Genomic DNA, 22,563 nt, shown 5'->3' with positions numbered 1-22,563 from the left:
TCCGTTTCTCAGCAAACACAACACCAAAAAAAAAAAAAAATCCAAAAACATTGTACACGTCCATTCCTATTAGTTTGTGAATCATTCAAAAGAAGCATTTTTAAAATATATGAACAAGTCATCATTGAAAGACTTATTAATATAATCAACAAGTATTAATTGATGGTCAATGTGTTCAAGTCAGTAGTAACCATTCTTAAAAGGAACTCCATTTTAATGAGGTTTCCCAACCTAAATTGACCTATATTTACAAATTAAAATCACTATAAAATTAAATGTACTTGGAGTAGATTATTTTTCATATGTCTCTGTTATAAGTATGTCATTTAAGTCTATACATTTATCCTAAGGGTACATAAAAGACAATATTAAGTCAGAGAAGGAACTGGTAAAGTAAAATCTTAATTTTTGAACTGCTAAAAATATTGCCCTAGGGGTATTACCAACAATATAAATGCTGTGATGGAATGCTTATATAGATATATTTGATTAATAAAACTACCAATGAAACTTGCCTAATAAATAAGATGCTATTTTTTATAGCAATGTTTAATTCTTCACAAATAGGTTTCTGGACTTTGAAAATGAAAACAGCTCCATACATGTTGATAAATAAAGACAATTATTTAATTATCATGTGAGCTTACAATTTACTAAATAAAATTATATAACTACTTAATAACATGTTCTTTATCAAGAGGAGTGAGTTAAATAAAATACATATAAATCATTCATGCTAAATTAGTGTTTAAAGAGTCAACAACCTCCAAAAATTATTTTCCTAAGCCATTTCTTGTGTTGTAAATATTAAACACCACATGAAATTTTATACTGTATATTCAGAGAAAGCTCCATTTTCTCAGGACCTGTGGAATTTACCGAGCTTTCCTCAGTCTTCCTTTGATTCACAATAACATACACTTGAATAAAAACGAACAATAAAGGACACTCGATGACTCATTTTATCTATTAATTTTGCTCCAGTAACACTTGCTAGAAAGTTATCCAGGATAAAACATGCCTCTGGTGTTTTTATCAGCTAAGGATTTTACATGGAGAAAGAACAGCTCATTGCAAGCTTCCTCAAGTAATGTGAGGGACACACTTTCAAGGAAATGCCTTATGGAATAATTTCTAGATCATAAAATTAATTCAATAAGAACTGAGAAGCATTCTCTTTTGAAGAAAAAGAATGTTTTCCCTCCTCTTTTGCTCTTACCTGTAAATATGGTTTCTGTACTTCGGCTCCGTCAGAACAGACTGAAGAGTTCACGCCTCCCTCTTCTATCCATCAGGCAGCAGCCAACCAATAACAAAAGCCAGATCCTGGCATTCTCCGGCTCATGCTCCCTGTCTGCTTTCATCCCTGTTCCCTCCCACCCCCACTCTTTTAGAGGACAAATCCTTGCAGCTGGGAGAGAGGCAGGGAGTGGGAAAAAAGGAATATGGAGAGGAAAGGAATAAAGAGATGAAAGACATTTCAAAGAACAGTTGCAAACTATGGAAAATATCTGCAGGTGAACTCGACTGAAGTAAAAATGTCTTGCTTTGGCTTTAGGAAAATAGGGCTCGTTAATCAATGCCTTACCCATCTGAAATCAAAGTGAAACACTCAGGGTAGAGCTTAGGGACATTGCCTATTTTTCAGTTCCCACTGATTTTTTTTTTCCAGTGGGGGGAAAAATGATCTTCTCATTGTACGTTTTGATATGTAAATATAAGAGGTTGAGGCTGAACATCAAGATAACATTACGCACATTTAGTTTGCAAAGGGATAAAATGAATCAAGACCCTTTACATTGATGTATAATACTGTTTGCATTTCAACCTTTGTTGGGCACCATTTTCATTTAAAAACAGCTTCTGAGCCTAGTCACAATGAAAAAGATGTTTAATCCCAAGCATTAGAATATTTAAATATTTCAAAGTTATGTGGTTTGCATTACTTCATATTTCTTAAATGCTGGAATCAATTTCTCTATGTGAATAACAGAACATGTTAAAGATTAAAAAGGAATCAGCCATTTTGTTGCCATGTCTCAAAGTGACTAATTGAATTCCAATATTATTCAATTAACCTTGGGCAAAATCATTTCACTTCTGAAGTAAGAAGCGTTAACATGTATATAAGGACATTTGAGGAAAATATCGTCAGACTTCTCTAAGGCAATAAAGCAAATTAGTCCATAGCTTAAAGGAAGTTTGTCTAGAACTGACAAAGAAATTAAACTATATACAGCTTGAACTTTTAACTTACAAAATATCACACAAATTGTGCCTCTTTATGATAAAAAGTGCTACTAACTGAGCTTGCACTAGTGAAGGTCTGGAAATTTTCCACGGGGAGACATAAATTAAACAAGGAATGTTATCTCAACCAAAGCAATGTGCACTTTCTACCTGAGATATTTAAAGGCTTTGCCATTCAATTTCTAAAATTAGTAATGTGTCCTCAGGGAAATAAGACCAAAGAGAGAAAAATAGAGAAGTGATAAGAAAATATTTTTTAACTTCAAGAACAACTGGAATGAAAGCAAGTCACTGGTATTCCTGGTAGTCCAGAATATAACTATGGAAAGGTTTTAGGGGTGTCAATCTGGTTAGGAGCGGAGTGACTGTCACTGAAATTGACTTTAGATAGAATTGCACTGGTTTTACCTTGTGTGCACGGTTATTTGGGTTAGCTTTGGGAGGCTCTGTTAGAGATAAAGGGAAGCTTAAATTATCTCTGATTCCCATTTCAAGTCCTTTCCTGTGGAAGATACTTTCAGAGCTTCTATGTAGGAATAACTAGAGGAATCCCTCAGATAGCAGTTAACTTGGAGGTTGGGGCCCATCTGCATAGGAGGCATTGCAGGAGCATTTATGAAAAATGCAGATCTTCAAGCCACAGGCCAGGCTTCAGGAATCAGCATCTGGGGAGTTTGGGGCCCAGCGTTTTAGCAAGTTCTCCCAGGCGATGCTTATGCCGACCTTGCTATAGGTCATCGATTCAGTACATACGCATTTTTTCTAAACAAACTCTGACCGGAATTTTTTGTTGTTGCTGGATTATAGCCCTGTTATCTCAGAGAGAGGGGGGGAAAGGAGGTTTTGGAGGCAAATATAACAGATTTAGCTTTGACATTTTGAAGTTTTTGAATAATCCAGGTTGAATTATTATCTAGTCAGTTGAAATCATGGTGAGGTCTGGGGTGTAGATTTAATACAGACATCATCTAGGGTTAAACCAGAGCAATGAGAGTGCATGAGTACCCTTAGACAGTGCTTCTCAGAACTGTGGTCCAAGAAACCCATTTATCAGAATTAAAAATGCATCGGAGTTGTGCCACGGTTATGACAAGCAACTATGCGTTTTCATCACCCTCAAAAAGAAACCTCATGCTCATTAGCAATTACTCTCATCTCTTTCCAACCCCTAGTTCTAGGCAGCCATTAATCTATTTTCTATTTCTCTCTATATATAAATTGCCTATTTTAGATATTTTATATAAATGAAATCATATAGTATATAGCCTTTGTGTCTGGTTTCTTTCACTTAGCATAATGTTTTCAAAGTTAATGTCTGTTGTAGCATGAATCAGGACTTCATTCCTTTTTATTGCTGAATACCGTTCCATGTCACATTTTGTTGTTCATTTGTTTGGTGGACATTTGGGTTGTTTCAATTCTGGTTGTTGTGATTATGCCACAGTGAACATTTGTATACAAGTTTATGTATGGACATATATTTTTAGGTATATGTCTAGGAGTGGAATCACCAGGTCATATGATAAGTCTACGTATAACTCTAAAAATATAATTAAAAATGCACACTAACAGACTACTCTATACTTACTAAATCAGAATCTCTGAAGTGGGGCTTAGGAAACTCCATTTTAATGAATTTCCCAGCTACCTTTCCTTTTATCCTAAAGTTTGAAAACTCTCACTCTGGAAAGAGAAGTAGATTGAGAATGACACTCTGGGTATTAAAGAACAACCAGAGGTAGTGGAATGAAGAAAAGATGCTTGGAGAAGGGGAACAGGAACAGTCATCCAGGAGGGAAACCAAGAGAATGATGGAGCAAAATCCAAAAGAGTAAAGAATTTCGAGATTATGTCTTATCAAGACATAATCTGCCAAGTCTGCCAAGACATGTCTGCCAAGTCTGGGGCCTTGCTGTACGTAGTGCAGTCCACTGAGGTCAGCTTAGGCATCCATTGGATCTTGTGATGATGCAGAATCTCAGATCCATCCCAGTAAACTGAATCATAATCTGCATTTTAACAAGATCCCCAGGTGAGTAATATGCACATTTAAATTTTACTATTCTTTTCATGAGAATATTTTTGACATATAGCACTGTATAAATTTAAGGCATACAGCATGTTAATTTGCTACATTTATATATTGTAATGGGATTGGCATTGTAGATAATTAGCACCTCTAATTATCCTTTCATTTTAGGAGTTGGAATAATTAAGTTGTAATCTCTTAGCAAGTTTGATGTTTATAATACAATATTGTCTATTTTCACTCTTTATACGTAGCTATAGGGCTTATTTACTAATTGCAGGTTGCTACTCTTAAACACGTTTCCTGTCTTTCCACTCCCATACCCTTTGGTAACCACCAGTTCTGTTTTACAAGTTTTACCAGTTCAGTTTTACAAGTTTGACTTTTTAAAAGTCTACATATAAGTAATATCATGCAGCACTTGTCTTTCTGTCTGACTTAAGTTTTAGAAACAAATTTTTCCATTGAAATTTGACTTTTAGTTCTTGGTGAACTGAAAGTAAGCAGTTTCAGGGGAGTGGTTGGGTCAAGAGATAAATGAAAGTGAGTTTAAGAATGAATGGGAAATAAAGAAACAGAGGCAAATTCTGTGCTTTGTATAAACCCAGGGCAAGAGTCTTCTAGCACATTGACCACCAGGCTCTCTCTTCAATTCAAAGACGCTGAATTGAATTTTTTATTTAAAAAACTAAGATCGTGGCATCTGGTTCCATGACTTCATGGCAAATAGAAGGAGGAACAGTGACTGATTTTATTTTCTTGGACTCCAAAATCACCGCAGATGGTGACTGCAGCCATGAAATTAAAATATTCTTGATCCTTGGAAGGAAAGCTATAACAAACCTAGACAGCATATTAAAAAGCAGAGACATCACTTTGCCAACAAAGTTCCTTATAATCAAAGATATGGTTTTACCAGCAGTGATGTATGGATATGAGAGTTGGGCCATAAAAAAGGCTGAGCACCAAAGAATTGATGCTTTCTAATTGTAGTGCTGGAGAAGACTCTTGAGAGTCCCTTGGACAGTAAGGAGATCAAATCAGTCAATCCTAAAGGAAATAAGTCCTGAATATTCATTGGAAGGACTAATGCTGAAGCTCCAAGACTTTGGCCACCTGTTGGCAAGAGCTGACTCATTGGATAAGACCCTGATGCTGCGAAATATTGAAGGCAAAAGAAGAAGGGGGCAGCAGAGGTTGAGATGGTTAGATAGAATCACCGACTCAATGGACATGAATTTGAGTACACTCCAGGGGACAGTGGAGGACAGAGGAGCCTGGCATGCTGCAAGTCCATTGGGTCTCAAAGAGTCAGACATGAATAAGCAACTGAACAACAATAACACAAACAAGTGGCCTTCCTCGCGACTGCATGTCTCTGCCTAGACCACTGAGCAGACAAAAGTGATGAGAGTAATAAGGCTGATGGTGATAGAGAAGATGTTTTCCTAAGGAAGAGTGGCAGTGGGACCCTTGATCACCGTGGGAATTCAGTTACGTGCTGTCAGAAGCAGAGGTAACAGAACTGAGGGTAGTCTGAGTGACTTTAAAAATCTTTCCTGAGATGTAAATATTACGAAAACTCTAAAGGTTAAATACCATTATTAAATAATTTAAGAATTCTTAAAAAGCTGGATAATGAAGATAAGCCAAAAGAGTAAAAGAATTGGGAAAATTTACGGAAGTCTCAAAATTAGAGCAATTTATAACAGGAAAGGACTTCGATGTTTAGTCTTAACTGGGTGACGTTTTCCTCAACTGAGCAACAGAGGTAAGGTAAGGTTTTAGGATCATGCAAATGAACACTGTGGAAATAGATGAGGCTTGGCACAGACCAAATAAGTAAATAAAAATTAACCATGTTGAACTGGGCTTCCCAGGTGGTGGTAGTGATAAAGAATCCGCCTGCCGATTCAGGAGATGTAAGAGCTTGGCATTCAATCCCTGGGTTGGGAATATCCTCTGGATGGCACCCCACTCCAGTATTCTTGCCTGAAAAGTTCCATGGGCAGAGGAGCCTGGTGGGCTACAGTCCATGCTGCCACAAAAATCAAACATAATTGAGCACACACACCACCATACTTAACTAGAGACTATCTTAATAAAACTTATATTTTGAAAGTGAAGGACTTGTGAAGTGAATGGAATCGGGAGGCTCTTAAGGTGTGGTAGTTCAAATGCATCCACAGTTATGTAGTTTAGAAGCAAGAAGACCCCTACAAGGAACCAGATTGTCAAAGATAAAAGACTTTCAATGTATTAATGTAAGCTGAAGGATCCGTAGAACTATTTCATATCTCTAGTATCATAAGCATATCAAGGGATTAAAAATATAGAAAATCATTTTTTCATTCCAATCTTCACTATGGATTTCATTAAAGGATTCTTAAATTGCCTTTTGAAATTGAGATTCAGAAGCATCAAATCAAAAGGTAATAAAGAATACTAAGACTACTCTAGAGCTAGATGAGCCACAGAAAAGAATGGATCAGCAAGACTTGTTGGCAACTACCCAAAGGCTTATAAGAACTCAAGGGTAAAATTTGGTGCAACTGGCCAAAGTATTTTACATGTTGTTATAAATTACCTTGGTGCCAGGAGACCATCAGTGTGACTTCTACCCATGTGAGAACACCATGATAACCATCAAACAGTAAGAGATCTTCAAAAGTATTTAATAAAAAAAACAGATGAAACTAGCTTCATTACTTATGAAATATTAACAATGTACTTCTGAAAGTTTGAATTCACAAATATTTATTGAGAGTTTTGCATGAAAATTATTGTTGTTGGTATTAAAATACTACAGTAAAGAAGGTCATATCTCTGACTTTATGGAGCTCCCATGCCAATGGAGGTAAATTATATCTTATCTATATACATTTATGGTCTACACTATAGAACAGGAGTGCTGAATTAGGCAATGTGTAGAGACCCAAATTAAATAGCAGATGTACTTCCTGCCCTTGAGATGTATCCCAGGAGAATGTATAACAAAGAGGAGGATCACAGATTATAGCAATAACTGGAATAACTATGGGAGCAAAGGTGACAACATATTTTAGTGAGAAAAAAATGTGCCTTGTGATCTCTTTGTTAAAGAGCTTTAAGAGTCTACATTTTTATATGGGTGTTAATTAAAAAAAACATATTTCCCAAAGTATCATAAAATATAGAAGATTGTGAAATATAATGTATCAAAAATAAGGAATTTGCTGAGTGATAAAATGCTCTGGATAAAAATAAAATTGACAACACGGTTTTCTCAGGAATTTATGCTTAAGACAACTACAAACTGGGTTGTTAGTTTTACAATAATTGATATTAATAAAATGTTTTGAAAAACAGTCAAATAATTTGTGCTCTGATTCTACTTACATTGCCTGGAGAGTTCCATAAAAAACAAAACTAAAAAAAAAATTATAGGTCAGCATTAATGAATAATAAAGTAGTGGGTGATTTTCATTAGGGGTAGATATAAAGTTATTTAAATTTAAATATGATGATTTTTGAACATCAGCTGTAACTCAGGAGGAGACATATCATTTTGATTCATGTCACCCAGAATGCCCACAAACCTACCTGTCTTGTAGAAGTATAATAAATAAGAAATTTTTAAAAGAAAAGTGTATTCACATAAAATTTCAGTTTTCCTATCTACACAGTAATTTCTGGTTATCACATATCAAGGAAGAAACAAACAGAAAATATATGGAGAAAGGCAAGTTCAATGATTATTGGAATTAAAAGGTTTCAAGTGAGTTTAACCATGAGATTAGAAAAAACATAATCCAAATTCTTAAAATATTGATGATTGTGGATAACGTAAAGAGAACTGTATTTACCAAATTATAAGGCATCTAGAACACTTGAGAGGGAAATCATTTCATGATCAATAAAAACAATTAATTGCTCTCCTCCCATTGGAGAAGGAAATGGCAACCCACTCCAGTGTTCTCGCCTGGAGAATCCCAGGGACGGCGGAGTCTGGTCGGCTGCCGTCTATGGGGTCGCACAGAGTCGGACACGACTGAAGCGACTTAGCAGCAGCAGCAGCAGCAGCAGCTCTCCTCCCAAACAGTCCACATTTTAATTACCCAACATGTATGAGAAATTCAGTGATTGAGACTGGACTGGTTTCAAAATAATTTGAGGTTTAAACTTTCAGATTTGAAAAATTTATTAGAAGTGCATTTTATTTAATATTTAAATATGCAGAGCATAGCACAGTGATTGGCAAATAATGTGTTCAATAAACATGGGAAAGTATCAATCCATAGCAAGAGAGGAATGGAGTTGGGAGAAAATGTTAAGAGAAAGGGAAGAAAACAAAAAGGAATGAGAGAGAGAGCATATGCAAATCATGATAAACGATGATAAGTTGATCTTGTCATTGTTGGTTATCCTCTAGAATAAGAATTTCAAACTCTGTGAGAAAGCCAACTTCTAGAATAAGGAGGTGAAATAAAGATCCTAGAAATAAACAAAAAGTAGCAACCTTGTGAACCAGACCTGAGACCACTGTCTTCTTTAGGATTCATCTTGCTAGCAGTTCTCTGTCCAGGATGTTCTGGACAGAAGAATGAAAGTAGAGGAAAGTAAAATATTGCCAAACTCCTTAATAGGAAGCAATTTGGCAGGTAATTGGAAGAGAGGGCCCAGCTAACATGGAAATATGCAGTACATCTTTAAGTTCCCTGCTGATTTTTTGGTTAGCTATCGGAGCCAAGAAGTTGAAAGGATGCTTGCATTTACGGCTGGTGAAGACTACAGAGAAAGTCTTTACTAAAGTGTGAGTTGGCTTTCCCCCAAACATTACATTACCCTTGAATGGAAAATTGATCGGATGACATATGGTGATAACATCTGCCACCCATGGATAAAGCCGTGGTGCCATGTGGGTGGTAATGGAAGCTGTAATAGTGAGGGTGGAGAATTTAATGACAGTATGTAACACTGACAAAAGTAACAGCAATCTGAAAGGAACAATTGCTGTAAATCTTAGAGAAGTGTCCTAAAGGATGATGCATCCTGTTCTTCCAGTCATCTCAGAGGGAATGATAGATATGAAAGATGCTTTGTCATTTTATTACCTCCAACTTGATCTCTGTTACAACCCCCTGGGAGGCATTTCTCCCAGATAGCATTTGGGTAGGCACTCTTTTCTTATCGGTACATAGATATTTATTACAAATCTGGCATGGTCATAGCAAGAAATCGTAGCACATCAGGGTTATTTATACAAAAGACAAAAATGAGGGTCAAAACATTACTTTTAAAGGTTTCTTTTGTAAAATGTTTATGCTGTAAAAATCACATAATAAAAACATACTATTTTAACCATATTTAATTGGGCTAAAGGCTGCTTTAAAGTGTATTATTTAAATATAAATTTCCTGGAAGCAAAAGAAGAAAAGTAGTAAAATAATTCCTAACGTTTCATAAATGAACTGTGTTCATTTGTTTTGTCCCTCTCATACAGGTAGCTCAGTTGGTAAAGAATCCACCTGCAATGCAGGAGACCCCGGTTCGATTCCTGGGTCTGCAAGGTCCACTGGAGAAGGAACAGGCTACCCACTCCAATATTCTTGGGCTTCCCTGGTGGCTCAGCTGGTAAAGAATCCGCCTGCAATGTGGGAGACCTAGGAAGATCCCCTGGAGAAGGGAAAGGCTACCCACTCCGGTATTCTGGCCTGGAGAATTCCATGAGAGTTCCATGAGGGTCACAAAGAGTCGGACACGACTGATCAACTTCCACTTTCACTTTCCTCATACAGGAAGAAAAGATGTAGTACCTACAACTGCACATTGCAAACAGAAGAGTTTTATTTGCAAAATAGCAAAAAGAACAAGAAAAATCTTGCCATGGTTATATGATAATGTGATGTTGGGCCAAAGTTTCCCATGGAATTTAAATATTTGAATTGGTTCCAGGTGCTTTGAGAGACTTGGCCAGTAAAATATTGTCAGGTGAACTTTCTGTTTCTCAAAATGGCCTTAATATCCTAATGCTGTTTTAAAAAGTATTCTTGATTAGTTCAACGTTTCCTTAAATTTCAAAGAACAACTTTTGGTTTTCCTCTTTCAAGTAAAACAAAGCAGCAGGTGGTTCACCATGCAGCTCTGAACATTAGGCGGACCCTAAACTGACTCCTTAGGGCAATCAGTTAGAACAGATGGAATGCCAGGGCCACTTTTTTTCATCCAATTGAAAATTTTTCATCCACTTTAAAAAAACCCAACTAAAATCACTGCATTTACTTACCACTTACATAGAGTTCTAAAGTGTTTTCATTCTCTTAGTTTTTCTCCCGGTCTCCATTTGCAGGAGCAAAAATGACATCAAGATTTTAAGTTCTGATTGTGGCTCAGACAGTAAAGAATCTGCCAGCAGTGCAAGAGATCCAGGTTTGATCCCTGGGTTGGGACGGTCCCCTGGAGAAGGGAATGGCCACTCCAGAATTCTTGCCTGGAGGATTCCATGGACAGAGGAAACTGATGGGCGACAGTCCAGGGGGTCACATGACTGAGCAACAAAGGCTTTCACTTTTCACTTTCACTCACCAAAGAGGATGCTGTCATGTTGAGATAGGAGGGAATGGCAGGGCACAAACATTAAGAGAATGACACAGCCATGGAGAAAATCAGGACATGGGAAAAACAGGTTAGAACTGACTAGGCTAAAGATGGCGGGAGGCTCAACATCCCATAAGACCTTGAGCCTTCTGTGCTCATCGTAGTATAATACAGTGTATCTAAATGACACACAGGCACTGGGACAGTTCAGAGGCTGACCATAAAGGCCAAAACGTGAGTGGTGGAACAATTCCTGGAAATCCCCACTCCTTCAAAATAGATTCTTCTTTCTACCCATTCAGTTCAGTTCAGTTCAGTCGCAGTCGTGTCTGACTCTCCGCGACCCCATGAATCACAGCACGCCAGGCCTCCCTGTCCATCACCAACTCCTGAAGTTCACTCAAACTCATGTCCACAGAGTCGGTGATGCCATCCAGCCATCTCGTTCTCTGTTGTCCCCTTCTCCTCCTGCTCCCAACCTTTCCCAGAATCAGAGTCTTTTCCAGTGAGTCAACTTGTCGCATGAGGTGGCCAAAGTATTGCAGTTTCAGTTTTAGCATCAGTCCTTCCAATGAACACCCAGGATTGATCTCCTTTAGAATGGACTGGTTGGATCTCCTTGCAGTCCAAGGGACTCTCAAGAGCCTTCTCCAACACCACACTTCAAAAGCATCAGTTCTTCGGCGATCAGCTTTCTTCACAGTCCAACTCTCACATCCATACATGACCACAGGAAAAACCATAGCCTTGACTAGACGGACCTTGGTTGGCAAAGTAATGTCTCTGCTTTTTAATATACTATCAAGGTTCGTCATAATTTTCCTTCCAAGGAGTAAGCGTCTTTTAATTTCATGGCTGCAATCAGCATCTGCAGTGATTTTGGAGCCCAAAAAAATAAAGTCTGACACTGTCTCCACTGTTTTCCCATCTATTTCCCATGAAGTGATGGGACCAGATGCCATGATCTTTGTTTTCTGGATGTTGAGCTTCAAGCCAAACTTTTCACTCTCCTCTTTCACTTTCATCAAGAGGCTTTTGAGTTCCTCTTCACTTTCTGCCATAAAGGTAGTGTCATCTGCATATCTGAGGTTATTGATATTTCTCCCAGCAATCTTGATTCCAGCTTGTGCTTCTTCCAGCCCAGCGTTCCTCATGATGTACTCTGTATATAAGTTAAATAAGCAAGGTGACAATATACAGCCTTGACGCACTCCTTTTCCTATTTGGAACCAGTCTGTTGTTCCATGTCCCGTTCTGACTGTTGCTTCCTGACCTGCATACAGGTTTCTCAAGAGGCAGGTCAGGTGGTCTGGTATTACCATCTCTTTCAGAATTTTCCACAGTTTATTGTGATCCACACAGTCAAAGGCTTTGGCATAGTCAATGAAGCAGAAATAGAGGTTTTTCTGGAACTCTCTTGCTTTCTCCATGATCCAGCGGATGTTGGCAATTTGATCTCTGGTGCCTCTGCCTTTTCTAAAACCTGCTTGAACATCTGGAAGTTCATGGTTCACATATTGCTGAAGCCTGGCTTGGAGAATTTTGAGCATGACTTTACTAGCGTGTGAGATGAGTGCAATTGTGCGGTAGTTTGAGCATTCTTTGGCATTCCCTTTCTTTGGGATTGGAATGAAGACTGGCCTTTTCCAGTCCGGTGGCCACTGCTGAGTTTTCCAAATTTGCTGGCATATTGAGTGCAGCACTTTCACAGCATCATCTTTCAAGATTTGAAATAGCTCAACTGGAATTCCATCACCTCCACTAGCTTTGTTCGTAGTGATGCTTTCTAAGGCCCACTTGACTTCACATTCCAAGATGTCTGGCTCTAGGTCAGTGATCACATTATCGTGACTATCCTGGTCGTGAAGATCTTTTTTGTACAGTTCTTCTGTGTATTCTTGCCACCTCTTCTTAATATCTTCTGCTTCTGTTAGGTCCATACCATTTCTGTCCTTTATCGAGCCCATCTTTGCATGAAATGTTCCCTTGGAATCTCTAATTTTCTAGAAGAGATCTCTTGTTTTTCCTATTCTGTTGTTTTCCTCTATTTCTTTGCATTGATCACTGAGGAAGGCTTTCTTATCTCTCCTTGCTATTCTTTGGAACTCTGCATTCAGATGCTTATATCGTTCCTTTTCTCCTTTGCTTTTCGCTTCTCTTCTTTTCACAGCTATTTGTAAGGCCTCCTCTGACAGCCATTTTGCTTTTTTGCATTTCTTTTCCATGGGGATGGTCTTGGTCCCTGTCTCCTGTACAATGTCATGAACCTCCATCCAGAGTTCATCAGGCACTCTTATCTATCAGATCTAGTCCCTTAAATCTATTTCTCACTTCCACTGTATAATCATATGGGATTTGATTGAGGTCATATCTGAATGGTCTAGTGGTTTTCCCTACTTTCTTCAATTTCAGTCTGAATTTGGCAATTAGGAGTTCATGATCTGAGCCACAGTCAGCTCCTGGTCTTGTTTTTGCTAACTGTATACAGCTTCTCCATCTTTGGCTGCAAAGAATATAATCAATCTGATTTCAGTGTTGACCATCTGGGGATGTCCATGTGTAGAGTCTTCCCTTGTGTTGTTGGAAGAGGGTGTTTGCTATGACCAGTGCATTCTCTTAACAAAACTCTATTAGCCTTTGCCCTGCTTCATTCCATGCTCCAAGGCCAAATTTACCTGTTACTCCAGGTGTTTCTTGACTTCCTACTTTTGCATTCCAGTCCCCTATAATGAAAAGGACATCTTTTGGGGATGTTAGTTCTAAAAGGTCTTGTAGGTCTTCTTAGAACCGTCCAACTTCGGCTTCTTCAGCGTTACTGGTTGGGGCATAGGCCTGGATTACTGTACTATTGAATGGTTTGCCTTGGAAAAGAACAGAAATCTACTCATTAGCATATGAAAATACCTAGCCCATAAAAGCTAACCACTTCAAATTTCTGCACTCTCTCCTTCTGCTATGGAAAGTGTATCTGCCTAGATAAAATTGCTTTCATCTTACTCAGGTTGCTGTTGAATTTTTTCCTACACAAAACCAGAGACCCTTACTTGGCAGCTCCTCCTAGGAAATCTCCTGAGGTGGCACCCCCTTGTCCTCCAATAACATGATTAATATTGTTGTTATTTTATTTTTATTTATTGATAAAGATCTATCTGCAGTTGTGAATTCATTTGAAGCAAATGATTAAGAATAAACATAAGTTTGCGTTTGTGCTCAATCGTTCAGTCATATTCCACTGTTTTTGACCCAATGGACTGAAGACTGCCAGGCTCCTCTGTCTGGGATTTTCCAGGCAAGAATACTGGAATAGGTTGGCATTTCCTTCTCCAGGGGATCTTTCTCATCCAGGGATCAAAACATGAGCTTAGAAAAAGATAAAAATGAGTAGGTAATGTTTTATAATATTTTTCTCACCTAAGTGAAGCAAATAGTAATTGATCATTCAGAGGCATGTATAATTAGCTTTAAAATGTCTCAGCATCCAACCTTTGTTTCCTGAATTTCTCAGGGAAAATTCTTTTAGATTAAGGCACGTACACTCACTTCAAGAAGACAAACAGAAGTTAAACATGTTTGAAGTTCTCTCAGATAAAAGAATTGGATATACCAGTAAAATTGTAGAGAAAACAGGAATAAAGGTTAATTGTTGTCTCATCGTGAGATAAAAACACACCTTAAAATTATGGCAATAGGGTATATGTAAGCAAAGCCCTAGGTCTTTAAAAGTCTCCTGGCCCCTACCTGCATGGATCCCAGGCAAACCCCTTGGCCCTCTTTTTTTTGTAGTTGTTTTCTTTTTATTTTTTAAATTGGAATCCTCTTGTTTTGCCAAACTATCTGGTTCAAACAACTTTGGAAAAGAAATCTTTATCCTATCTCTAAATTCTAGGTCTCCCTTCAGGTTACCCTATTGACTGTGCATGTTGAATATGGGCATTTTATTGATCCTTAGTTCTAGATTCTTTCCTTTTATTATTCCCTTCACTTCCACCAGGAGGGTCCTGATACTATAAATCTGCCCATAGTTTTATGAGACAATACTCCTCATTTTTCTTTATTAATGTTCCTATCTGTGCACCTTCTTCCAACCAAAACAGGATCTTGGATTGGAAATTCTGAGAGTTCCTCTGGAAAACCTGATTAAGAAAATCTTTTTTCTTCAGTCTGCCAAGGCACACATTTTATGAGCTTCCTAGATAATTGGGCCTGAGAAATAACTTTTTTGGCAAAGAGTAAATTGGTCTCAGGCCAATACTGGGTCTCTAGGAAAGATTGCTTAAAAAGGAAATTCCAGGAGAGTTATAATGTGGGAGTGGCCAGTGACCAAACAGGCATGTTTTCCTTTTGAATGCCATTACTAGCATTGAAAAATATGTATTTTTCTGCAGATGAAAACACAGTTATGTCATGACTTCCTCCTGTTTTAAGGCTTCAGGCTCAGATTATGGAAGGAGGAAAAAACTCCATTTTCATGAGATGTTGCCCAGTGTATTCCATCCTCTACTTTAAATTCTGATGTGTGAAACAAACATGCATAGCCAGATAGCTCCCTAGTTACCACGCAGGTGCAGCTGCCGAACATAGCATGATTGCAACGAGTTTTGACACCAGCCATTTGTGCTTGAAGAAGTGTCTGATTTTTTACTTCCCTCACATGGTTTCCCACTCCTGTAGCAAGCGGGGGCTTTTATATAACACCCATTTTGGGTCAAATGACATCCATTTTTGGGAACCCACCAACACAAATGTTAATGATATGCAGATCTGGCCTTTCCTAAGATGGTACTGCATCAGCCAAACTTCATTTCCTGGGGAGGTTGCTAAGACAATTCATAACTCTTGCCAAATTTCATTAATGTGCTGAGTAGACCCAACGTTATCATATGGGTGTTTGTCAGAAGCCAAATCTCTGTACATGCATATTGATCATCTCCTTTTGGTGTATTTTTCCTGACTACTAATTTCCATAAAAATAGAAAGTTTGAGGAGTCTCGACAATGTGTGTTCCCTTTCAACAATATCCATCACAATATTTTTGTGTACTTTCTCACATGAAAGCCAAATAGCTCAGCATTCTCAAGAGATAGTCTCGCATTTTAATGCAGACTCTGGTTCCTCTGTTGGTCTTGGGTCCTCTGTTGTTATAGGTCATAAAATCCACCTCTGTGAAAAGCAGATTTCTTTTCCAAAGTTGGCAAACTGGACACTTCCACCTCTATGTTTCACAAGGTGCATACCTATCCTGGCTGATCATTTGTTGTAGCTTTCACTTGATTTCTGGAATTCGAAGCTCACTGTAACTTTGTAATTATGGAATGTTCTCTCATTTCCCTGCATTTATACATTTTATTTCCTCTGCTCTCTTCCACTGAAAAGCATGGCAATAATCTACTTAGTCGTAGAGCCTTAGACAAGACACTGGCCTGGTCTGCAGCCTTTCCTGTTTCTTTCAGGGAGGTTGAGGCAGTCTTTTTTCCCTTTGCCCATCATCCCCATTATAGAAACGTGCATTGTGTGAAAGTGGTTTCTTTCCTGCCTGACTCATGTATTATTAGATGATGGTTTGTTTCATGTAAATGGGCATACATGACTCTCAAATATTGCTTTAACTCTAACCCATTTTGTGGGGGAAACTTTTGCCAAAACATAAACTCTACTTATGTCTAAATACCAATGTGGAAAATAAAAGTACCTAATTACAGCAATAAAGTACCTTCTTATAAGAAGATTTGGGATATGGAATTACGTACACGTTTTCTGTGGATAGGCATCACCGTTTTTGTTATGGACTGAAAGTTTGTTGTTGTTCAGTAGCTCAGTCATGTCCGACTCTTTGTGACCCCATGGACTGCAGCATGCCAGGATTCCCTGTCCTTCACCATCTCCCAGAGTTTGCTCAAACTCATGTCCATTGTGTCGATGATGCCATCCAACCATCTCATCCTCTGTCTGTCCCTTTTCCTCCTGCCCTCAATCTTCCCAGCATCAGGGTCTTTTCCAATGAGTCTACTCTTCACATCAGCTACCCAGAGCAGACAATCAGATTAAAGATTTACTGAGCATGGCTGTGCTCACCAGAACAAGACCCAGTTTTGCCTACAGCCAGTCCCTCCCATCAGGAAGCAAGAACTACAATCCCACAGCCTCCAGAATGAAAACCACAATCACAGAAAACTAACCAAAATAATCACATGGATCACAGCCTTGTTGTGGTGTAGGTGTGTGGTCCACTGGACAAGGGAATGGCAAACTACCTCAGTATTTTTGCCTCAAGAAGTCCATGAACAGTATGAAAATTCTTGTCTCCCCCAAATTCATATGTTGAAATTTTAACCATTTAATTCAGGAGGTGGGGCCTTTGGAAAGTGATTAGATCATGAAGGTGAAGTCTTCATGAATGGGAATATTTCCCTAATTAAAGACTTCAGAGAGCATCTTGTTCCTTCCACTGGGAAGCAAGAGCTCAGCAGAACCGGAATCGGCTTGTGCCTTGATCTCCAACTTCCTAGTGTCTAGAACTGTGAGAGATAAACTTGTTTATAAGCCACCCCATGTACAGTATTCTATTATACCAGCCTGAATGTACTAATACTTAAACTATAGCCTGTATTAATCTTCAGGTAATATTGTAAAAATTATAGACCAAAAATACTGATGCAAACACTGGACATTCTAGATGGATGGGGTTAAGCCAAAAATTTTATGACCCACTAAATATGTAATTCTGCTACTGCTGCTGCTAAGTCGCTTCAGTTGTGTCCGACTCTGTGTGACCCCATAGACGGCAGCCCACCAGGCTCCCCCATCCCTGGGATTCTCCAGGCAAGAACACTGAAGTGGGTTGCCATTTCCAAATATGTAATGAAGATAAGCTAAAAGTAATTCAAATTCAAAAGTAACAAATAACTTCAAATAAAAATCTCAGACCAAAGACATAAAAAAATATTCTTCACAAAAATTGAAGAAATTTCAAATATGTCTTTGTGCTTATGTGCAGTAGATTTCCAAATCTGCCAAGGTTTTTGAGGTAAATAGAACTTTTGGAGATTTAAAATCACTGAATGGATTCTTAAAGCTCCCAGGAAAAGGACAAACATTCCTACCATTGCCTATGGTCTACCACATTCTGGTCTCTGATACTTCACAGATTTCATCAAATTTCATGCCGATTTTTCCTTAATAGAGGTTCTTATCCATTTGAATTTCCTTTAGTTCTCTCTGCCTCACAGCCTCATCCTCTGTCTATGAATACTTTATTTAACCTCTAACCCCTTTTCCATTACATGCACCAATTTAAAGCTTGTTTATACTTCAGAAAGCACCCAGGAAAATGGCATGAAATTTGATGAAATCTGTGAAGTATGAGAGACCAGATTGTGGTGGACCATAGGCCATGTTAGGAATTCTTGTCCTTTTCCTGGGTGCTTTGAGAATCCATTCAGTGATTTCAACTTTTTGAGTTGTTTTCTCTTACCCTGTCAGTTTATGTCTTGTTTCCCATGGTAGTTTTGTTCTAATGTCTCATATTTGCACTTCCAAGTTCATTTCAGTTCAGTTCAGTTCAGTCGCTCAGTCGTGTCCAACTCTCCGCGACCCCATGAATCACAGCATGCCAGGCCTCCCTGTCCATCACCAACTCATTCAAACTCATGTCCACAGAGTCGGTGATGCCATCCAGCCATCTCATTCTCTGTCGTCCCCTTCTCCTCCCGCCCCCAACCTTTCCCAGCATCAGAGTCTTTTCCAGTGAGTCAACTCGTCGCATGAGGTGGCCAAAGTACTGCAGTTTCAGCTTTAGCATCAGTCCTTCCAATGAACACCCAGGATTGATCTCCTTTAGAATGGACTGGTTGGATCTCCTTGCAGTCCAAGGGAGTCTCAAGAGTCTTCTCCAACACCACACTTCAAAAGCATTAATTCTTTGGTGATCAGCTTTCTTCACAGTCCAACTCTCACATCCATACATGACCACGGGAAAAACCATAGCCTTGACTAGACGGACCTTGGTTGGCAAAGTAATGTCTCTGCTTTTTAATATACTATCAAGGTTCGTCATAACTTTCCTTCCAAGGAGTAAGCGTCTTTTAATTTCATGGCTGCAATCAGCATCTGCAGTGATTTTGGAGCCCAAAAAAATAAAGTCTGACACTGTTTCAACTTTTTCCCCATCTATTTCCCATGAAGTGATGGGACCAGAGGCCATGATCTTTGTTTTCTGAATGTTGAGCTTCAAGCCAACCTTTTCACTCTCCTCTTTCACTTTCATCAAGAGTACTTATTGCTATTTGTGTTTACATATTTGTGTGGTGATTTAGTTAATATCTGTCTCCTCAATTAAATTGTAAGCTCCATGAGGTGAGGGAAGGTATTTGATGTACTCATCATTCAATCCCCAACATTCAGTACAACATAATTAAAGCATGGGATCCAGATCCAAACCCTGATTCCAGTCCTGGCTCTAGAATGAAAACCTCTCTAAGTTTTAGTTTCTTCTTTGGTATTATGGAGTTAGTAATAACACCTTCTTTTTGGAGTTGCTTGTGTGTGTGTGTGTTTAAAGAGACAATATTTATATTTATAATATATATACATATGTATATTTATATAACGGCTTCCTGGTAGCTCATTCAGTAAAGAATCTGCCGCAGTGCAGGAGGATGATTCCCTGGAAAAGGAAAATGGCAAACCACTCCAGTATCCTTGTCTGGAAAATCCCATGAACAGAGGAGCTTGGTGGGCTGCAGTCCATGGGGTTGCAAAGAGTCAGGCACTACTGAGCGACTAACACTTTCACACTCATTATAGTGTGTATTTAGTATAGTGCATTTAATAGTAGTAAGTAAATGTTAGGTATTTTAAAAATAAATATTTGCTAAAAGAATATGTAATAAAAACTGATGTAGAGTCCAGTACATATTATTTCACTGCTGATTTAAGTTTATGAATAGTTAATTATAGGAACCCTTGGTAATTTAGTTTTGAGTTTGAAATGCAACCCATGGACATTTCTATCATTCTTCTACCAGATGGAAGGAAACAGATTAGTATGGAGCTTAGTTCTGGAAGCTTCTTAAAGGTCAGAGACTTTTAGTCATCCTTCGGTCTTCACTGTTTAGCACTTGCCAGATGTGTAAAAAAGTGTTCCAAAATATAATTGATAAATAACACTACTTCATGTCGATTTATATTTGGGTCTAAGACCAAATTTATGGTGTTATTTCTATCAATTTATCTCAATTTATAGGAAATGGGAGATTTGTTCAATGAGGGTAGGTTGGTGAAAGGGATTATTTTATTACTACTTCAGTAAACTTTAAAACAAAATCTTCCTAAATTTTGAAATGATGAAATAAAGTCTAAATGCTTACACTCTTTTCTGTCAAAGTTCACAAAAAGGCAGAAACAGCAAACCTCATGAACCCAGACATAATGGGCAGCAAACTGAAAATAAGGCATACGTTGAATATAATGCTTAGTCTGAATACAGATTTCCTTTTTCCAAAAGTGAGAATAAACACTCCTAATAGAAAGAATTTAATAACAGAAATGCTACTCTTAGTCACACAAGTAGTATCTGGTGCATATTAAGCACTCCACGTACCTCCTCTGAGTAAAGGAACAGAATGTGTTTATTCTGACCTCTCTTTTAAAATGTTTAGTTCTTCATGTTGCAGCAGAAGCAAAACAGTAACACAGCTTGAGCAAGTACAGCCCTAAAGAGTAAAACAGCATGAGCATGACAATTTGCACAGTACCAAGGTAAAAGCAGACACCAATAGTGCAGAAAGCATAGATGAAAGTCGCCACCTACTAACTTCTTCTGGAAACATTCAGACAAGCCCACCTAGGGAAAAAGGAAAGAAAAAAAAGAAAGAAAGGAATAAAACGTCTGGTATTAGAAGTGCAAGGCTTGCAAATAAAGATTAACTGATTCCCACCTAGCTGGGGTTTTTTAAATTATTATTATTTTTATAGGGTGGAGAAATAAAGATATGAATTTATATATATAAATCATGTACATGTACACACATTCACCAAGCACACATATTTGTTCTTGAGCTGAGTCAAGATCAGTGGTTTTATCTTTCTTTTAAATTTATTTTATTTGCCATGCTGTGCAGCATATGGGATCTCAATTCCCTGACTAGGAATCAAACCCATGCCTCCTGCATTGGAAAGTGTTAGTCGCTCAGTTGTGTCCGACTCTTTGCAGAAATGCACTCTTAATCACACAAGCAGTATCTGGTGCATCTTAAGCACTCCACGAATCTCATGGACTTTGCTACCCCATGGACTGTAGCCCGCCAGGCTCCTCTGTGCCTGGGATTATTCTGACAGGAATACTGGAGTGGGTTGCCATTTCCTTCTCCGCTGCATTGGAAGGGCAGAGTCTTAAACCCTGGACCACCATGGAAGTCCCAGTGGTGTTTTCTGTTTAGTAATAAGTCTTAGAAAGAAACCGTTTCTGATAAAGGTAATACGAAGGATTGATAAAGCATTCCTTGACCACAATATCCTTATGTATATGTGTGTATCCTAGTGAGAAAGGATAGAATTTTTCTTGCTTTAGTCCTAAACTTGCTGGGTAGGTTTGTAGGTGCAAACAAACCTATGAGGTTTGAACTGGCTATCTAAACAGCTTCGTCAAAGAGAAGCAACCACTTTCTTTATTACTAAAATATTATGGAAAGAGTGTAGAGAGCAAACTGTCAGAGTATCATATTATTTTCTTTCAAAAGCTAGTGTATTCCATAAGCACATGGTGAATATCAACAGAAACTGAAGTCATATATTCATAACCTAACAGGATTTATTGCATTTTGGACTTTGTTAGTTTGCCAGATATGAAAGAATTAAAGAGAAAGGAAACAAAATCAGAGGAAGACAAAAATTGTAAGAATGTGTAGTGCTTAGAATAAACAACTGAAAAGCATATTGATAAAAACCATATGGAAATAACAGCAGGAAGCATAGTTTACTCATAATTGTTCAGTTCAATAAAATATGTTTAAGCATTTTACAGAGTTAAACATGTATTATTTACTCATGCATTCAACTGGCTTGAAAAATCATGGATTATATTTCTGAAAAAGGGAAAGTTTCATTTATAAAACAGAAAATAAACTCCTCATGCTTTTATGCACCAGGACTTTAAACGCATGATCTCATTTAATTACAATGATACATCAAGGTAGATACCATAACCTCTAGGTCATAGGTGGAAAAATGAGATCAGAGAAATTAAATAAATTGCATGAACTAATCCAATAAGGAATAATAACACAGAAATATCTGGTCTCAAGAATATATCACTAACATCTTTGAAAACCTTGAAATCTACAGTCTCTTGTCAGTAAATGACATACACTCAATATTTTGCAGAGATTCCTCCAGCTTTAATCACAGATAAGAAACCTGTGCCGTTTCAGGCTCCATAGAAGTGAATACTGACATCAAAGAACTAAGTCTCCCAGTAAGTTTCTCTTCCTAAGGAAGGTTTTCTTGCTTAGAATTGAAAAGGTAAACACAGATATTCATATCAAGTACTTGGTTAAAGGTGGCTCAGTTCAGTTCAGTCGCTCAGTCGTGTCCGACTCTTTGCAACCCCATGAATCACAGCACGCCAGGCCTCCCTGTCCATCACCAACTCCCGGAGTTCACTCAAACTCATGTCCACCGAGTTGGTGAGGCCATCCAGCCATCTCATTCTC

General features: G+C 38.2%; 1 long non-coding RNA gene across 1 annotated transcript in view; it reads right to left on the bottom strand.

The window, feature by feature from the left end:
- LOC148778581 (uncharacterized) overlaps positions 1 to 1,266 on the bottom strand; it is a 38,686-nt gene extending 37,420 nt beyond the window's left edge. Inside the window, exon 1 of the long non-coding RNA XR_016038838.1 lies at positions 1,220 to 1,266. This is a non-coding gene — a long non-coding RNA (uncharacterized LOC148778581). The remainder of the gene's footprint in view (positions 1 to 1,219) is intronic.
- Between the last annotated feature and the right edge of the window lie 21,297 nt (positions 1,267 to 22,563).

The sequence above is a fragment of the Moschus berezovskii genome, chromosome 2 (assembly GCF_049115385.1).
Source record: "Moschus berezovskii isolate FMDL1 chromosome 2, NW_MosBer_1.0, whole genome shotgun sequence".
In the NCBI taxonomy this organism is placed as follows: Eukaryota; Metazoa; Chordata; class Mammalia; order Artiodactyla; family Moschidae; genus Moschus; species Moschus berezovskii.
This window is presented reverse-complemented; position numbering and strand designations above follow the sequence as displayed.